We start from the raw sequence: 17041 nt of genomic DNA on the forward strand, positions 1-17041 counted from the left end.
GAGGACTGTTCCCCCTGTTAGAGGGAAACACAGCTGTACACATTTTTGAGACAAAGGATCACATGTCATGGTAACATATGGACAGTTGACATAGTCCAACCAGGTGAGCGCAGGTCATCGTGACTCCTTACAGGATTGATGTTACCTCCTGAAGACTGACCCTGATGGTGCCAGGAGGAAATTGCTTTTTCTTGGCACGCAGGCTTCTAAAGGACGTGTTAATGAGTAATGCAGATGCACCATGCACGCTAAAGGGGCTGAGGGCCCAGTCGGGAAGAGTGGAAATTTCATGTTTAAATTTTCTCTTGTTCTGCTTTCAAAATAATTTTTGTTTCATCAACATAAGATGCAATGTTAGTGTTTGAAAAGAAGGATATTCTGCAACAGCGCAAATGCGGCTGAACTTTGAGGACCTTATGCTTAGTGGAAAAGGTCAGTTTTTATTCCAGTCCCAAAGAAGGGCAATGCCAAAGAATGTTCAAACTACCGTACAACTGGGCTCATCTCACATGCTGGCAAGGTAATGCTCAAAATCCTTCAAGCTAGGCTTCAACAGTACATGAATTGAGAACTTCTAGACGTACAAGCTGGGTTTAGAAAAGGCAGAGGAACCAGAGAGCAAATTGCCTCTAGATCATAGAAAAAGCAAGGGAATTCCAGAAAATCATCTACTTCTACTTCATTGACTATGCTAAAGCCCTTTGAATGTGTGGGTCACAACAAACTATGGAAAATTCTTAAAGAGATGGGAATATCAGACCACCTTACCTGCCTGCAGAGAAATCTGTATTCAGGTCAAGAAGCAACAGTTAGAACTGAACATGGAACGATGGACTGGTTCAAAATTGGGAAAGGAGTATGACAAGGCTGTATATTCTCACCCAGCTTATTTAACTTATATTCAGAGTACATCATGAGAAACGCTGGGCTGGATGAAGCATAAGCTGGAATCAAGATTGCTGGGAGAAATATCAATAACTTCAGATATGCAGATGACACCACCCTTATGGCAGAGAGTGAAGAAGAACTAAAGAGCCTCTTGATGAAAGTGAAAGAGGAGAGTGAAAAAGTCGGCTTAACGCTCAACATTCAGGAAACTAAGATCATGGCATCTGGTCGCATCACTTCATGGGAAATAGATGGGGAAACAGTGGAAACAGTGTCAGACTTTATTTTGGGGGGCTCCAAAATCACTGCAGTGGTGACTGCAGACATGAAATTAAAAGATGCTTGCTCCTTGGAAGAAAAGCTATGACCAACCTAGACAGTGTATTAAAAAGCAGCGACCTTACTTTGCCAACAAAGGTCCATCTAGTCAAAGCTATGGCTTTTCCAGTAGTCATGTACAGATGTGACAACCAGACTATAAAGAAGGCTGGGCCCCAAAGAATTGATGCTTTTGAATTGTGGTGCTGGAGAAGACTCTTGAGAGTTCAAACCAGTCAATCCTAAAGGAAATCAACCCTGAATATTCACTGGAAGGACTGATGCTGAAGTTGGAGCTCTAATACTTTAGCCACCTAATGGAAAGAGCCAACTCATTGGAAAAGACCCTGCTGATGGGAAAGATTGAGGAGCAGTAGGAGAAGGGGACGACCGAGGATGAGATGGCTGAACAGCATCACCAACATAATGAACATGAGTTTGAACAAACTCTGGGAGATGGTGAAGAACGGGGAAGCCTGGCATGCTGCTGTCCATGGGGTCACAAAGAGTTGGACATGACTTAGCGACTGAACAATAACAAAAATGCTTAGTGACATAAGTCAGACACAGCAAGGCAGACTCCACTTATAGGAGAGCGGTTTCCCACAGCCCAGGGCAGGGTGGAAGGGTTCAGGCCCAACATGGCAGGGCCCCTAGCACCCTCATTCCTGACGCCTCGGTCCTGGGACCTGCACACGAGATTTCTTCACAACATGTGATGCTCAAGCTTGATGCTGAGAAAAAACCCCGCATTTTACTTTTTCTTTTTCTGATTGAAGTTCAGAGGGTAGAAGGGGGGCTTCAATCCCTGAATCTCCCAGGAGCTCAGCCACCAGCCAGTGGTCCCCCAGCACCTCCCTCTCCCCAGGCTTTCCCCCACCTCATAGGAAGGAGGGGAGGAGGTCGGCAGGGCTTCCCAACCCAGGGAGTGGGGTCTGTTAACACAGACTCAATTGGCTGGAAGTGATGCTTTATTGCTTAGAACAAGTAATTTGAGAACACCCTTACCGGCCCCCTTTTCAGGCGTCTCTTAAACAGGGGGCCCTGGGATCCTCCCTGAACCCCAGCTTCCCTTACATGGAATCCAAACCGCTCCAAGCCCAGAGGCTGTTCATTTCTCTTTCTAAGTTGCATTCACTCACTAGCAGCAAGGAGCCCCCTTTCCTGCTGGATCTTTTCAAGACCACGTGGATCCTTTCAAGACCACAATCAAACTGTGGCCAGCACCCCTCTGGGGACCAGTGGACTAGCACGTGTTGCTGGGTCACCCTCCACCCTCACTTTAGTAACAGCCTGTTAGACTGGGTCCGCATGGAAGGGGCAGCAGGGAGACTCATGACCAACTCCCTCAAGGATTTCCTGGAACTTCTGTGTATGTTACCTTTCATGGCAGATAGAAATTACAGTGGCAGGTAGAGTTAAGGCTGCTAGTCAGCTGACCTTGAGATGGCGAAATTGTCCTGGGTCATCTGGGTAGGGTGGTGTAATCACAGGACTCTTTCCCAAGTGCATTCACAGAGGAGTATGCGACTATGGAAGACTGTGAGAGGAACCACTGCTGGCTTTGAAGATGGAAGTGACCAAAAGCCATGGAATATAGACAAGCTCCAGGAAGAAGCTGGGGAAGCATGAAAATGGAATCTTCCCCCAGAGCCTCCAGAAAGGAACCCCCCCCCCACCAGACACCTTGGTTTCAGCTCAGTGAGACCTGCACCAGACTTCTGCACCAGGACACGAAGACAGCATTTTTGTATTGTCTAAGCCACCTAGCTGGAGGGAATTTGTTACAGCAACAACAGGAAACTACTAGAGTGGGGACTTGAGACCCAAGAGTGCTTTTGAGGGCCCTGGGACATTGGGGTTTTCTCAATAAATATGGAGGAGAAGGCAATGGCACCCCACTCCAGTACTCTCGCCTGGAAAATCCCATGGATGGAGGAGCCTGGTAGGCTGCAGTCCATGGGGTCGCTGAGAGTTGGACATGACTAGGAGAGTTCACTTTCACTTTTCACTTTCATGCATTGGAGAAGGAAATGGCAACCCACTCCAGTGTTCTTGCCTGGAGAATCCCAGGGACAGGGGAGCCTGTCTATGGGGTCTGCTGTCTATGGGGTCACACAGAGTCGGACACGACTGAAGCGACTTAGCAGCAGCAGCAATAAATATGGGGTGCTTCCCAGGTAGTACTAGTAGTAAAGAGCCTCCTGCCAATGCAGGAGACCTAAGAGACCTGGGTTTGGTCCCTGTGTTGGGAAGATCCCCTGGAGGAGGGCACACACCCCACTCTAGTGTTCTTGCCTGGAGAATCCCATGGACAGAGGAGCCTGTTGGGCTACAGTCCACGGGGTCACAAAGAGTCAGCCGTGACCGCAGGGGCCTAGCATACACGCATGCAATAAATACGGCTTTGACAGGTGTTCCGCACATCATTTCTGTGGCCTCTTGGAGGAACAGAAGGAGCAGGTTTTAGTGGAAGAAGCTGGAATCGGGGGATGGGTCACACGAGGGCATCTGGCTTTGGGGTCTCCAAATACACAGAGGTCAGCACGGATACTGCCTTCTGTGCTTCCAGTTCAGGAACACGAGCTCTAACTTCTCCTTGTGGCTGGGAGGAGAGTGAGCAGAGTGACGTTTAAACAGAACTGTGCAGGTGGTAAAGCTACGTGACAGGGATATTGTCTCAGGTGAAGCCTTTGGACCTAGCCCATCTGAGTTTATCTGTCACCTAAACAAAGGATGGTGGCACATGACAGGTGACCTGTGATCTGGTATAGAAAGAGCCCTGACCTTAAAATGCAGCCTGCTGGGACAGAGGCACATGCCAGGCTGGAGACACGGATGGCCGTTTGGAAGAGCCTGGAGATGGATCTCTGTCCAGGTTTTGAACCACCTGGCCCAGGGCCCCTCCAGGCTTTCCAACTCTGCACCATTTTCCCTAGGCTGACCCTGCATTTAGGGAGGTGGAGGCAGGGCCTGGCGTTATGTTGACTGGCCACATGCCTGCAAGATGAAGTGGTTCTCATGGGATAAGAAAAAACTGGGCCTTGGAGCCAGGACCTTTGAACTGAAGCCAAGCTCTGTTGTTCACTGCGTTTGCAAATAGATTGTGGATCCTCCTTGACCCCTCAGTTTGTCTTTTATGGAAAGATGAAGAACTACCTCACAGGGTGACTGTAAGGGTCTTGTCACAACACCCAATGACTAGCTGAGTGTTTCCCAGGCGCCAGCCCCTGCCAGGCTCTTGATCTGCATTACCGCACAGGAGAGGGTCTAGGGAAATGCTCTGGAAAGTACTGTGTTCTTCTCCTGGGGCTGCTGTAGCAAATTCCTAAAACATGGGTGGCTTAAAATGACAGAAATGTATTCACTAACAATTCTGGAGGCACAGGTCTGAAGTCAAGATGCTGGCAGAGCCACACTGTCTCCGGGGACTCTGAGCAGAGTCTGTTCTTTGCCTCTTCTAACTGCTGTTGGTGGCTGGCAGCCCTTGGTTGGTGGTCACAACACTCAGTTTCTGCCTCTTCCTTCATTTTACCTTTTCTTCCATGTGTGGCAACACTCCCCTGCCTCTCTTGTTTTTAAAAACAATTGTTGACAAAGCCTTATATATATATATAATATATATATATATATATGGGCTTTCCTCATAGCTCAGTTGGTAAAGAATCTGCCTGCACTGCAGGAGACCCGGGTTCAATTCTTGCGTCGGGAAGATCCCCTGGAGAAGGAAATGGCAATCTACTCCAGTACTCTTGCCTGGAGAATCCCATGGACAAAGGAACCTGACAGGCTATAGTCCATGGGGGTCAAAGATCGGGCATGACTTAGTGACTAAACTACTACTATTTAATTAATTACTTTATTTTGACTGCACTGGGTCTTCATTGCTGTGTGCAGGCTTGCACAAGCAGGGGTCACTCTCTAGTTGCCGTGAGTGGGCTCCAGGGTACATGTGCAGCAGTTGTGGTACACAGGTTTTGTTGCTCTGCAGCATGTGGGATCTACCCAGACCAGGGATCGAACCTGTGTACCCTGCATTGGCAGGTGGATTCTTTACTTCTAGGTCACAAGGGAATCTCCTGCTTCTCTTTTATAAGGACATTTGTTATTGGATTTAGGGCCCTCTTGGACAATCTAGGGCCATCTCTCCATATCATGATCCTTAAGTTAATCACAACTGCAGAGACCCTCTTTTCTTTATCAGGTAACATTTACAGGCTCCAGAAATTAGGAATTGGGACCTAATATCTTTGGGTGGCCACTATTCAGCCAGCCTACGACAGTCCATCCTCTGGTCCCTAAAGATTCATGTCCATCCCAACTGCAAAAGATAATCACCTTGTTCCAACATCCTCCAAAGTCTCAGCCCATTCAGTATCAATTCAAGCTGAAAATCTCATTTAAATCTCATCAGCTCAAAAGTCTTCAATTAAAACATCTAAATGAGATATCGGTAAGACTATGGATGTGAGCCATCCTGGGGGAAAATACCCCTCCTCCTCTGGACCTGTGAAATTAGAAAATAAATAATTGATTCCCAAAATACAAATGGTGGGGCAGGCACAGAATAATAGTTATAGAAACTCTCATTCCAAAAGGTGGAAAAGGGGGCCACCAAGCCGAAGTCCTTTGGAAACTCAGCAGAGCAGCTTCCAGTAAGGTCAAGGTGTGGGAGTAGTCCTCTGGGGCTTGAGGTTCCATCCTCTGGTCCGTGGCTCAGACACCAGGGATTAGGATCTATTATCTTTGAAAGAAAGTGAAAGTGTTAGTCACTCAATCGTGCCCCACTCTTTGCAACCCCAGAGACTCTAGCCCGCCAGGCTGCTCTGTCTGTGGGACTCTCCAGGCAAGAATACTGGAATGGGTTGCCATTCCCTTCTCCAGGGGATCTTCCTGATTCAGAGACTGAACCAAGGTCTCCTGCATTGTAGGCAGATTCTTTACTGTCTGAGCCACTAGGGAAGTCTAAAAGCCTACAGCACCCAGTATTCCCAGGCAGTCTCCCATCCAAGTACTAACCAGGCTTGCACCCTGCTTAGCTTCTGAGATCAGCTGAGTTTGGGCATGTTCAGAGTTGTTTGGCTGTAGTGGTTCTTACTGACTCTGCTGCTAGTACCATGCTGGTGTCAGTTGTTCAAAGTATATTTTTCATAAGCGTGTGTTAGAACATACTTTAGAACAATCGTATCTTACTAGTAGACAGTCCTGATTGATGACCATCATGCAGGCTGCCTGGGCCGCACTGAACTAAACTTTTTCCGTTTTGGCCTGGCGGTCAGCCTGGGGACAGCCATACATGCTGGGTTTTTTTTTTTTTTTTTCTTTCCATCCTGTGCAAAGGCCTCAGCAAATGCAACCACCCCAGCCCTCCTCAGGTCCCCTTGGATTCTGAGGAACAGGGTGGGGAGGAGGTACTCTCTTCTCCTCGAGCGGCCACCTGTTGGTTCATAGCAACCTGTAAGGCAAATTGGTTTGCACAGGGAAGTGACCGCTGAGCTGGGTGCCCAGCCCTGCCGAGCCACCAGCTCTGAGCTTGGCCCCCAGAGACGGGACTATCCTAGGAGGAACCCCACAGATTCCTCTTGGGAAGTCCTGTCGACAACGTCCCCCTCACCCTCCATGGTGCCTTGGAAAGACCTAGATGTCACATGTTCTGAAGAAGCCAGCCAAGTCCCTGCAGAGTAGGAAAGAGGTAGGTTGGGATGTGGCCTCATGGTGTGAACATTCCTGGGAACAGTGGGCCCTCCTCCCAATCACAGATCCATCTCCTTCTGTTCAGCTATGGGGACACTGGATGTCCAGAGTCCACAGGGGTGACTGGAGCTCTGCCCCACGTTAGTGTTCCCCATACCCTCTGCTCACCTTCCCTCCTCTCTAGATTTCTCTCCAGGTATGTTTGTGCTACCCACTGACCCCTTAGCCTCTTCTGGGTGACTCCTCAGAACCCATCTATCTGTGTCCTCAGAGCCCATGGCCTAATCTGGATTCAAGCATGGTGTCTGGTTTAGCCCATGTGCAATGAAAATCATGGTTTTCCTAACAGGAAGATGCCTCAATAACAAATGTCTTAGGAAGAAGCCTTCACTAGCCTCCCAGAGGTAAGGGCTCTTCATTTCCACAGTGACGGGTTACACAGAAAGAGCCCTGGGCCAGGCATTGGGGCATTGGCAGAGTCTCTAAGGACTCCCACGGCCCCATCTGGTGATTAAATAGAGGTCTGGCTCTTCTGCAGGAATCCGCCCACTCTGGCTGCCTATGAGGCTGTCATCTGGTTATCAAGGGAGCTTGGTGAGTGAGTAGTTGATGCTCAAGTTAAAAAGCACTGTGGTCTTCCCTTCTGTAAGATTCTTATATCCATCGAGAGATGGATTTTCATGCTAATACTGCAGGTGGGGTGACAGACTGCTGGGCAGTGATAGTCTGAGGTGAAGGGATCTTTTGGAATCTCTCAGTCCCATCACTGGGCAACCTCTCATGTAAGAGCCGACTTTGGACCCTGGCCACCGGGGTGCAGACACAGACCTTGCCGCCTGGGCCTTCATCCGCAGTGTGATCACAGGCAGACTGGAGACCCTCCCTGCCACCACTGGCTTCTCAATGTCGAGAAGGCCCTCGCCATCTGGATCCTCTGTCTCTGGGGCTAACTTAGTTAAAATAAAAGGAAGCAGTGGTGAAAGACCATGTGAGCGAGGAAGAGTCTGAGTTTTATTGAGAGAGATGCAGCTGATAAATTTCAGGTCAGGTATGTGAGACTCAAGCTGCAGGTCTGAGCAGCTCTTTCCCTATAACTATCATTATGAAAAGAGACTTAACAGACAAGAGCATTTCTCACTGGCAGCTCTCTGCCCTTTGCCCTCCCTGGATGGAAGCCACCACCCTCTCAGGAGCCCTGCTGTCCCAGGAAGAGGGGGGCATGGTGGGTGTTTCCCAGAGTAGGGGTCAGGCTGACCAACAAGCCAAGGGCCTCAGGAACCCTCCTCCTCCGCTTCCCCACACACTCCTTGCAGCCCGGAGCACAGGGGTAAAGACGGCCTGTATATAGGGACAGAGGGACATGTGGGGAGTTCTAGCTGCAGAGCTTGTCAGAGCAGCCAGCATTCCAGTTGTATCCTCTGCTTCGCCTGAAGAACTGGCCCGAAGCCCATACAGTTCCTTAAGGTGCTGATACCAAAAACCAATTCAGCGATCAGCAGAGACCAAAGGAAGAATCTGCACTCAAGTGCTTTCTTTAAACACATCTCTCAGTTCTAGTCCATCCTCCTTCCAGGAAGGTGGTGGAAGTGGGCCTATGTGAGTTTATTTATCACCAAACTCCCTGATCCAGGAGAGAAAGAGCAGGGCTGGTTAGAGGGTTAGAGTCACATACAGACCTTCTCGCACAGTCCAGGAACCAGTGTTTGCCTCAAGCCAGAGCCCAGGAGCCACTTGGGACTATGTTCTCCAGCCCCTGCTTGGATCAAGCCATTTTTTGCCCCAAAGCTCGCTGTCCATGTCTGAATACTTTTTGCAAGTCTTATTCAATTTATCACCTACTTCTTTAGCGTAAGTTCTGTCACTCAAGGCCTCTGACCCTAAGGATTCCAAATTGAAATCACAAAACGCAGACCTCTGATATGTAGTCCCTCTGAGTCCCAAGTGAGGAAAGTGGTTTCCTATGAAGCAGGCTGGTGTAAAGGCACAGCAGTAGAATCACACCGTCCTATCCTCTCCCCATTTTCCTGATGAGAAAACAGAGCAGAGAGACTGAAACACCAAGGTCATGTAATCAGTGCTCAAGCTGGAGCCCATGAAGCTGGCCATACAGCAGTCTGGCTCCAGAATCCACAATTTAAACACCACCCTCAACTGCTCCACAAGGCCACCAGGGGATGCCGCAGCCAGCATTTACATGAAGAAGTGTGGGACATTCTGCCATCTGACAAGGGCTGCAAGCCAGTCATGGTCTGAACCAAGGGGTGTGCTCCTCACAATGTGGTCCTGAGAACCACTGGGGAGTTTGTTGGAAATGCAGATTCTCACTGAATTAGCAGTTTGGGGCATGGGGGCCCCGGAGATTCCAATGCCCTGAGGTTTGAAAAGCTGGTCTAGCTCACAAGCCAGCCACGATGATTCTTCCTTAGGAAACTCTGCAGACACAGAAATGCTTGCCTCACTGGTCTTGGACTGGTATGATATGCATTTTTTGTTTGTTTGTTTTTCAGCTCCCAAAGGAATAGAAATATGCAGCAAGATTTGAGAATTATACATGTTATACAAAGGGCAGGATTTTGAAGTCTGAGAACTAGGCTCAAATGATTGTTCTGCTGATCACTGAGTGACCACTGCATGACTCAACTCTTAAACATTCAGTGTTCCACTTTGCTCATCTGATGTGGGGTGGGTAGAAGTGAGGATTGAAGGAGATCGCTCATAAGGCAGTGAGCACAGTTTCCGGCCACCCACAGGCCCCATCTTTCAATCAAGCAGCCTCCCCATGTCCCCCAACTGGTGCCTGAGCACACTGAGAGTGTTGGAAGGAGAGATGGGATGCTGGGGGTTCATCATGGGTTATGACTTTAAAGAAGTCCAGTGCTGAGGGTTGACCCTGCAGATGTGTGTACCCTAGGACATCTGGTTTGGAACTGGCAGGAGGCCAATCTGAGCTGTGCACATGGGTTTGGAAATTCATGAGGGCAAAAGCCTGTATTAGTCTTCCAGCGCTGCTATAAAAAAGAAGAGTGGTGGGGAAGGCATAGGATAGACATTCCCTTTCCAAAAGGGAGAAATTGGAAAGAAGAAAAGGGTAACAGTCCAAAGGAAGTCTGAAACCTTCCATTAGAAGGACAAATTCCATTAGATTATATGGGTTAAGAACAATCCTCTTTGATACTACAAATAAAGAAAAGTACAGGCCAATATCTTTGATAAACATAGATGCAAAAATCCTCAACAAAATATTAACAAGTTCAACAATATATAAAAGAGATTATACACCATGATCAAGTGGAATTTATCCTAGAGATGCAAGGATGCTTCAATATCCTCAAATTAATCATTATGATACATATACCACATTAACAAAAGGAAGGATAAAAATCACATGATTATCTCAATAGACACAGAAAAAACTTTTGACAAAATTCAACATCCATTCAAGACAAAAACTCTCACATAGTTGGTATAGAGGGAACATCTTATTGTTTAGTCACTAAGTTGTGTCTGACTCTTTTAGAACCTCATGGACTCCTCTGTCCATGGATTTCCCAGGCAAGAATACTGGAGAGTGGGTTCCCATTCCCTTCTTTGGGGGACCTTCCTGACCCAGGGATTGAACCTGGATTTTCTGCATTGGGGGGAGGATTCTTTAGCACTGAGCCATCAGGAAAGCCCCAGAAGGAACATATCTCAACATCATAAAAGTCACCTATGACAAACCCACAGTTAACATTATACTCAACAGTGAAAAGCTGAAAGCCTTTCCTCTAAAATTAGAAATAAGATAGGATGCCCACTCTTGCCACTTCTTTGATGCACAGCATCAAAAGTCCTACACAGCAATGAGAAAAGAAAGGAAAAAAAAAAGGTACCCAAGTTGGAAAGGAAGAAGTAAGTCTGTCACTATTTGCAGATGATATGATACTATATATAGAAAACTCTAAAAGTGAAGTGAAAGTTAAAGTTAAGTCGCTCAGTCGTGTCCAACTCTTTGCGACCCCATGGACTGTAGCCTACCAGGCTCCTCCCTCCATGGGATTCTCCAGGCAAGAGTACTGGAGTGGGTTGCCATTCCCTCCTCCAGGGGATCTTCCTGACCCAGGGATCGAACCTGGGTCTCCCGCATTCCAGGCAGATGCTTTAACCTCTCAGCCACCAGGGAAGCCCAGAAAACACTAAAGCCTTCACCAAAAAAATTTTTGAGCTAATAAATCAGTAAAGTTGCAGTATACAAGGATTAATATATAGAAATCTGTTGCTTTCCTATACATTAATAATGAACTCAGAAAAGGAATTCAAGAAAACAATCCCATTTACAATTGCAGCAAAAAGAATAGAATACAAAGGGATAAACTTAACCAAGGAAGTGAAAGACCTACACTCTGAAAAGTATAAAATATTGATGAATGAAATTAAATGATACAAAGAAATGGCAAAATATCCCATATTCTTGGGTTGGAAGAATTAATATTGTATTGTTGAAATGTCCATTCTACCCAAAGCAATCCACAGATGTAATGCAATCCATATCAAAGTACCCTTTATATTTTTTCACATAAATAGAATGAATAATTCTAAAATTTATATGGAAATTTAAAAACCCTGAATAACCAAAGCAAACTTGAGGAAAAAAAAACAAAGCTGGACTTACCACACTTCAGACTATACTACAAAGCTACAGCAATCAAAACAGTATGCTACCGGCACAAACACAGACACAGATCAATGGAATCGAATAGAGAGCCCAGAAATAAACCCATGCACTTATGGCCAGTTAATCTATGACAAAGAAGGCAAGAATATACAATGAAGAAAACAATAGTCTCTTCAATATATGGTGTTGGGAAAACTGGACAGCTACATCTAAAAGAATAAAATTAGAACAATTTTATCACACCATATACAAAAATAAACTGAAAATGTGCTAAAGACCTAAATGTAAGACTGGAAACTATAAAACTCCTAGAAGAAAACATATGTAGAACACTCTTTGACAGAAATTGTGACAATATGTTTAAGGATCTGTCTCCTCGGGCAAAGGAAACAAAAGCAAAAATAAATAAATGTGACCTAATTAAACTTAAAAATTTTTGCCCAGCAAAGGAAACCATTGACAAAATGAAAAGACAACCTACCAAATGGGAGAAAATATTTGCAAATGATATGACCGACAAGAAGTTAATATCCAAAATATATAAACAGCTCATACAACTCAGTATCAAAAACAAAACAAAACTAACTTGATTAAACAAATGAGAAAAGGGAACTTTAGTACACTGTTGGTGGGAGTGTAAATTTATGCAACCACTATGGGAAAACAGAATGGAGTTTCCTCAAAAAACAAAAATAGAGCTACCATATAATCTAGCGATCTAGCTCCTGGGTATATGTCTGAAAAAAAACAAAAACACTAATTCATAAAGATACAAGTACCCAGTGTTCATAGCAGAATTATTTATAATTACCAAGATATTAACTTGGAGAAGGAAGTGGCAACCAACTAGAGTATTCTTGCCTAGAAAATCCCATGGACAGAGGAGTCTGGGGGACTACAGTCCATGTGGTCACAAAAATTGGACACAACTTAGCAAATGAGCACACACATACCAAGATATGGAACCAACCTCAGTTTCCATCAACATAAGAATGGACAAAGAAAATGTGGTGTTCTATACAGAATATTACTCAGCCATAAAAAAGAATGAAATCTTACGTCTGCTTCATTGACTATGCTAAAGCCTTTGACTGTGTGGATTACAAAGACCTGTGGAAAATTCTTAAAGAGGTAGGTATATCAGACTACTTTATTTGTCTCTGAGAAACCCGTATGCATGTCAAGAAGCAACACTTAGAACTGGACATGAATCAATGAACTGATTCAAAATTGAGAGGGGAGTTCATCAAAGTTGCTTATTTAACTTATATGCAGAGTACATCATGTGAAATGCTGGGCTGGGTGAATCACAAGCTGGAATCAAGATTGTCAGGAGAAATATCAACAACATCAGATATGCAGATAATACCACTTTAATGGCAGAAAGTAGAGAGGAACTAAACAGCTTCTTGATGAGAGTGAAAGAGGAGAGTGAAAAAGTTGGCTTAAAACTCAACATTCAAAAAACTAAGATCATGGCATCCAGTCCCCATCATGGCAAACAGATGGGGAAAAAATGGAAACAGTGAAAGATTTTATTTTCTTGGATTCCAAAATCACTGTGGATGGCAACTGTAGCCATGAAATTAAAAGACACTTGCTCCTCGGAAGAAAAGTGAAAAGTGGAAGTATTAGTAGCTTCAGTCATGTCCAATTCTTTGCGACCCCATGGACTATAGCCCACCAGGCTCCTCTGTCCATGGGATTTTCCAGGCAAGAATACTGGAGTGGGTTGCCATTTCCCCGACCCAGGGATTGAACCTGGGTTGGGAAGCCCCGCCGGCCTCCTCCTCTCCTTCCTCTGAGGTAGGGGGAAACCTGGGGAGAGGGAGGTGCTGGGGGCCATAGATTGGTGGCTGAGCTCCAGGGAGAGCAGGGATTGAAGCCCCCTTTTCACCCTCTGAACTTCAATCAGAAAAAAAAAGTAAAAAGCGGGGTTTTTCTCTCAGCATCAAGCTTTAGCATCACGTGTTGTGAACCTGCTCACTGAAAACTCAGCCCCTGTAACAAGCCTTTCCCCAGGCCCTGTTCCAGGTCCCCCGCTGCGTGCTCACAAATGCCACTGCCTGCGTGAGGACGCCCGGCCAGGGATGTTGTCACATCTCACCTCTCATCATGACCATGACCTTGGGAGGCGAGCAGATTGCCCCGCCTCTCAGACCTGACTTTGCTAAGGTGAGACAGGGCTGGGAGGCAGGAGCCTGCGGTGAGGGCCTATCTGAACGCCCCAGGCCTCCCTCCAGTTTTCTGGGAGTGATTCCCAGCCTGCCTGCGTCTCCCTGCCTCACTCTGCCCGGGTCTCCTTGCCCTCCTGCTGGACCAGAAGGAGGACAGTCTCAGTGTGGGTAAACTGGGCAAGAAGCTTGTCCCACTTGGCCCTCAGAATCAAGGCTGGGGCCACGGTCAGGGTCAAGGTTGCTGGGGGTCCTGCGGGGCTCCTGACAGCCCTGACGTGTTCCTCTGCTTCCTGCTGCCCCGTCTCCAACTGTCCTACAGTGAGAAGACATGGCCGCTGAGGCACAGAGCTGGTCCCAGAGCACAGCTGTGGGTCACAGGTGGCCTCTACTCTGAGATACTTAGCATTTAGGAGGCCCAGAAACTTCGATGGGAGAAAAATGACAGCTATATTTACCCCTAACTGAATGAAGCCAATTAACTGGGAGCTTCGTCACACATACACACACAAATCCGATATCTTCACATCACATTAATTGTAGATTTTTCACACTACTGTTTATGCTCAGCACTACTTTGAATTTACAGCAACTATCAGACATGAGAGTGCACTATTTAACACATTAAGAAACACGTACTATAAAAATATTTTGATAATCACCTTAGTATCATTAGTTGTCTTGGTGATCTCAAGATATGAGTCTCACTCACTTGAAAATAAAGGGGCCCCACATTGCCAGCAGACACCAGAAAGATGCAGGAACCTGTGACCATGTGGCCACCCTGCCCATCCAGCCGCTTCCAGAATTCTTTTAGGAATGACAGTGTGGTGGGCGCTGTGCTTGCCTGAGCAACTGCCCCTCCCTGTCCTGGCCAGCAGATCTGCCCAGGAGTGAGGATGGTGGTGCTGGGAGGTGACCGCTGCCCATGGCCCAGGCACCTGTGCACCTAGTTCTGGGCAATGGGGCCCGAGAGGTCTGTGCAGGGAGTGGGGCGGTCACTGGGAAATGTGTGTCTGCCCTAGGAGGAGGAGGAAAGAAGGAGAAAAATGCACGGGGGCAGCAGGAAACACTTCCTTGTCACTGTCTTTCTGCATCTAGGTGGGAGCAGGCAGGGGGTGGTCAGGCAGAAACCAGTTTGTTCACAATGAAGTCAAGTCCCAGGATCAAGTTGGAACTCTGTCACCCTGGGCCTTCCTGTTTTATGAGATAATAAATGTTTCTTAATTTACATTGCATTTAGTTGGGATTTCTGACATTCTTAATGGAAAGTGCTTCAGTAGAGAATTCTGTACAATTCAAGAGCACCATGGACAGTTAATTTCTGGAAGTTCTTCAGCAAACCTGCACCACTCTGAGTCCCCATGTCTTGGCCCTCGATGGAGGACCCTACCCCTAACCACCCCAGAGATTCTCTTCATTACCTTCAGGAGGCCAGGGCCTCCTAAGACTGAAGCTATTTCCCTAACTGTGTTCAGTGTGGTTCAGAATCTGACTGCTCTGGATGTAACCTGGGGCGGGGACCGGTGACGGTCTTTTCCGCAGCCTCCGCTCAGCATCCAGGCTGGGCCCACAGGCGCTCAGGCACGAGCTGCAGGGCAAATATTTTTGACTGCTTCTTTGGGACCCCACAGATGCAATGACATTTGTAAATAGGATGTTTATCAATATCAATACGATGTTTATCAGTATCAATAGGATGTACCTCCAGGTACACATAATACATAAATCAAATACATATATATTGTATCATCAGTAAGTTGCTCAGGAATATATAAGAACATCTATGAAGAGAGTTTTCTTCTTTTAAGAGAGTCCATGGACAGAAAGGGCATGTGAACATTTTATTTTTCTGGCTGAACGTTTTTCAGAATGTGAAATATATTACAGAATCTAACTGCTGAGTTGGCATAAGTATTTTATCTATTTTTGCAAATCTGATCCTCCCTGCTCCAGTGCCTGGCTCATACAGCTCCCCTCTCCGCAGAAATGGCCTCCACCACTGACCAGACCTACCCAGTCGTCTCTGAATACCTACCTGGAGCCTGCTGGACACTCCGCTTTCTCTTTTTCTGGCTTTTAACATTCCCTCCCCTCTTAGGTCTTCAGGGTATTAGTGCAACATCGTTTCTCAGAAAATATTTACTGGATGGATGAACTTTTCCCTGCAGTCAAAGCAGGAAACACGCATACACACACACACACACACACACACACACACACACACGATTCCTAAAAGGCCCTGACACACACACACACACAAACACACACGATTCCTAAAGGGCCCTGACACACACACACACACACACGATTCAAAGGCCTCTCACACACACACATGATTCCTAAAGGCCCCTCACACACACACACACACACAATTCCTAAAGGCCCCTCACACACACACACACACACACACACACACACACACGATTCCTAAAGGCCCCTCACACACACACGCGCGCACACACACACACGCACGCACGCACACACACACACACACACACACACACACACGCACGATTCCTAAAGGCCCCTAATGTATACTGCATAATTATGATAAGAGCTCTTTTTGTTTCTCAGATGGCAGGGGAGCAAATTTTGGTTTGGTTTCTCCTCAATTAATGGAGAAAGACGGTGCAGAATGGGGCTTTCAGAAAGTTCAAAACACTCACTGGTAAATCTTTTCAGCCTCCCCAATCTCACTGCAAATTGCTAAAGAACTGGCAATGTTTCCCTGACACACCTGTGGAGCTGTTCAAAGGCTGAGGATGAGGGGGAAGAACTCAGCCAGCCTGGGATGGAAGTGGGGAGCCCAGATAACTGGTGAATAGTATAGGGATTTAGAATACTCTAAAAGCTGTGATGACATCAGCCCCTTACCATTCCCCTGCCCTCATGTAGAGGGCAGGCGCTGGGTCTCAGTGCCCAAGGCTGACCGGTAAGTACTTAGCGGTGTGACCTTGAGCAGATTAGCCTGTGACCTTGAGCAGGCTAACAGCTTCAAGAATCAGCTTCCCAAACCAACCGTAAAATGCAGCCCATAATGCTACCCCCCCAGGTGACTGAAGAGACAATGAGGATGTATTTAAGCGCTCCACATGGGGCCTGGCACACAACTGGGAATGGCTATTATCACAAATAAGAATAAATGTCAAAAGGTGCAGTAGTAAAAGGTGAATGCATTTTAAGAGAGTGATAAGAAATGGTAATTGAGCAGCCCCCCACCCCACCCAAGACAGACCATAATCACAGTCCCCAAACATCAGTCACATCCATCCGATAAAGACCAAGAGAGACTGCGGCGGCCAGCAGGGCG

The 17041-nt window shown here is 46.7% G+C and overlaps 1 non-coding gene across 1 annotated transcript; it reads right to left on the reverse strand.

Moving 5' to 3' along the window:
• Positions 1–10989: 10989 nt before the first annotated feature.
• Positions 10990–11062, reverse strand: TRNAS-GGA. The gene has a single exon. It is a non-coding gene; the product is annotated as a tRNA-Ser (tRNA).
• Positions 11063–17041: the final 5979 nt, after the last annotated feature.

Source organism: Oryx dammah, unplaced genomic scaffold (assembly GCF_014754425.2).
Source record: "Oryx dammah isolate SB20612 unplaced genomic scaffold, SCBI_Odam_1.1 HiC_scaffold_6, whole genome shotgun sequence".
Lineage (NCBI taxonomy): Eukaryota > Metazoa > Chordata > Mammalia > Artiodactyla > Bovidae > Oryx > Oryx dammah.